We start from the raw sequence: 3,855 nt of genomic DNA, 5'->3' as shown, positions 1-3,855 counted from the left end.
CTTTTACCAGCTGTATTCACCTTCAGGTGCAGCTATGTTGCTTTTATCCTGGATAAAGTGTTTAAGTCATGGATGTTTAAAGTTTAACGTCTTAATATTTGTCTAATATTATAGTTGACTTTTCATTCAGGAAGTATGACGCTGCGCTGTCAGTATGCTTCTCCATGTTTGTGATTGGTCAAATGTTGCTAACCCCGCCCCTTTTATGTGAACACGGCGAAGTCACGCCCATCAACTTCCGGTCCACGGGACCTTATTTCGGAAAAAATTATGTATTGAAGTCAATGGAGAGAGAAAACATATCTTTCGATCCCGTTTGAATTGTGCCACGAATTACATATATGATGTTTGTCAATCTTAAAAAATCAATTCCATGTCAAAAAAGTCACAGTTTTTCGTAAAACTGTTGAAATATAAGACTATGAAAAATACGCAACTAGAAAGACAGAGATGTAGTTCATTGAGCGTTTCACACAACAACAAAAAAATGTGTCACTTCACAGTTTTACAACATTTTCTTTTTTTTTGACTGGCAAAATTATCTTNGCGCCAATAGTTTACCCTAGCGGAGTTCGGTCGGTCGACCGGGAAAGACATAATACGACGGCGAATGTACTTTCCCCACCGATAAACCCTCGTAAAGCTGGTTAGTGTTTATACCTCTTCGGCACTGACTGTCGCGTCGCTATGGGACTTACTTTTCAGTTGATGAATTATAATCTGTTTTATAATTTCGTGCAAGTTTTGAACTTATGTAGGTCTGATTTAGTGAAAAATAGGTCCTATTTTACGGTGTAATCACGGGTGGAACGTTCACCACTTATGTCGACCATTGTCTTGTTCACAACTTATACGGTATGTAATGTCCACAATACTATAGTGGACGGGAGCAGAATTTTTGTGCTCACCTACGACTGAATATAAAATTGGTTTAAACCTGAGCTCACGAAAGCAGTGAATTACACAACGAATTTTATTTATGAAGACGTATGTCCATACATGTCGCCTCACCACCTTGCGTCAAATAAAGAGAGCCTGGTGATGAAGCCCATTCGGTACAACGATTGAAGGCCAACCAACAACAGTAGAAGTGTCCATAGGGCACGACGGACAAAGACAACGACATACCGAGAGTATAGACATTGAATTAGCTAGCACAAAAATTTTTGAGAACTAGTGCTTACCGGACTGCACATTAGTGTGCAAGTGATGTCGAATTCGGTGAGATAGTTGAAAGAGGACGAAGAGAATCGCTGACATTGAGGTGTCAACGGGATGTGAGAGCACCAAACGGATATGCCATCGGATGAAATCGACTATCGATCCGGTACCGGAGAAGGGTGGGAGCCGCACGACTAAGGACGAGTTGACAGAGTACAAACGCAATGAAGGCGATGGGAGGAAATGAAAACGCATGGTCGCGAAGACGCCGATGTTTGTAAAAAAATGGTCAATCATAAACCGTAATGAGTCTTATCTGTAACTAGTGTCTACTTTCTTGTTGTTTTTAAAAAAGAGGAAGGGGGTTTTCCTGGTTTTTATTTAACTAAAAAAACAGGAACGTGTCCTATAAGTTTAATAGGAAGGTATGTCGTCATGATACTACTACAATAAGTCAAGAATTGTGGTGTGAAATCAATGATGTACTAATAAATTTCGATGGAGCTAGTAGGCTGATCAAAATTATCTCCACAAATTACATTTAAAACTCTGTGACATAACAGATATAACCATAGATAATACATTTAAATGACATAGGAATTACAAAAAATAATAATAAAATAAAGGAGATGTCGAGGTATACTTCCCGTTTAGCGAGAGCGCGTATGTTTTGGATTAGGCCAACCGGCTAACTCAAACATATCCAGGTTAGGAAAATCCAGCTTCGTAGTACAGGCCTCTGGTTGCAAGGACAATGTTTCTGTTTCTTGAGGCCAAAGTATTACAACAACAAACACAAAAAGCAAAATATTTTCTTCCACAAAAAGGACAAAGAAAGATTTAAATGGTTAAAAAAAAACATGCGTCCGGCAAAACTAACCCTAACCTTGTTTCTACCTGTAAAGTCTTGGCTAAACATGTGAGAAAAAATGATATTACATGTTAGACGCTTTTATCCAAAGCGACTTACATACTCAATACTGTGGACAAACCCCACAGGAGCAATTTGGGGTGAAGTGTCTCAGGAACAAAACCGCATGCTGACTGCAGTGGGACTCGAACTTGCTATCCTCTGATTTGGAGATCAGCGCATTAACCCACTGCGCCATACGCCTCCCATGCATATTATAAATAGGATTTGGAAAATTGATAACCGGAAAAATTATTCTCACTCTCCTTGAAGGGCGTCTGTTTACGGCACTGCGGGTTAGCAGTATTTTGAAGAGGTGTCATTGTCACTATATGTAAAGTGATTCAAGAGGATCTTTTTAATTGGTTAAGATTGTATGAAGCTCTATAGTGCAGTAAGAGTTATCTTCAGTTCATTTTTTGTCGGACTGATGGGAAATTGTCTCACCTGCTCACTGAGTGCTCACTCTAACTCGAATGAACTCTTACTTTCCTTTCACAAGTACATTAGCAGGCCCCATGAGATGAGATGGGCAGCTTCCATCGCTAGAGCCTTCCATTTGTGAGCAGTTCCATTTCCCCAGGGGAGATGCTCCAAAGTATCCTAAGTATCAGGTGCTTTTTGGTTCGTTTTCCCTATATGTGGGAAGAGCTACATTGGCTTAAGCCATTATAAGGACCTTTCAAATGAAACAATGCATTAGCTGGATAATGGGAAAAGTGATGTTTTCCTTTTTATGTTGCTATTTTGGATTCAGACGTCCACATCCGCACCCACTGAAATTCCCATTTATTTGCCTGTTAAAACAGATTTAAACTATAACCAATGCATTTTCAAATGCACGTCAGACAGTAGAGATGTATAGTTTAAAGTGAACACTGTAATAAAAAAACACATCTAAACAGTTGTCTATCACAGGGGGGAAATAAGTATTCAGATCTTTTGCTTAGGTAACAATACCACATTGTAAAATACTCCATTACAAGTACAGGTCCTGCACTCAAAATCTTACTCCAGTAAAGAATAGTCACATCAAAAATATACTTAAAGTAGCCTACAACAAGTTAAATGAACAATTATGCAAGTCATTTCATATATGTTTTATTTCTGAATTATAATCTAGGCATGTTAATGTTTTGCTTGTGGCAAATATGGGGATAAATCATAATATGCAAGTTGATTTGTATTGTGTATTAATGAAAAAAAAAAGCAAAGTAACTCATTCTGTCAAAAGAAATTCTGAGATGTAAATAGTAAAGTAAAGTACATATACATCAAAAGTACATTACATTCCACTAATGAACAACAAGGTGTCTTCTCTGCAGAATGGCATACTGCCAAGTTGTTCGGTGTAGCCCTTTATCAGCCTCTGCTCAGACGCAATCTTTTGATATCAAATGTTAAGAGTCTTTATCATTTACAACAGAGTATAGCTTATTTCTCATTGTTCTATGACTTGGCTTCTTTCCCTGACACAGCAGACCTTTTTCCCAGGGTTGTGTGAACCGTTATCAGAGCTGATACAGAGTCCCTTAGCGGAGCATCAACTATCAGCTGGAGGATGAGGGAGAAAGACAGACAGAGTGAAGAGGAGCAAACAGAGGGGAGTGACCCTTTACCAGATGCAGAGAGGGGTCTGCGGATGGCAGAGTGAGGGAGTGGCAGGGAAGGAAGGAAGGGGGGGNGGGGGGGGGGGGGGGAGCAGAGCGTACCAGTGTGCGGCAGCAGCGACTAGGGAATCAGGTTTCCTGGAGGCAGCAGTCAGAGGGAGGAGAGAGGAGGCA

The sequence above is a fragment of the Notothenia coriiceps genome, unplaced genomic scaffold, assembly GCF_000735185.1.
Source record: "Notothenia coriiceps isolate Sejong01 unplaced genomic scaffold, NC01 NC01_scaffold00024668, whole genome shotgun sequence".
Classification (NCBI taxonomy): Eukaryota; Metazoa; Chordata; class Actinopteri; order Perciformes; family Nototheniidae; genus Notothenia; species Notothenia coriiceps.
This window is presented reverse-complemented; position numbering follows the sequence as displayed.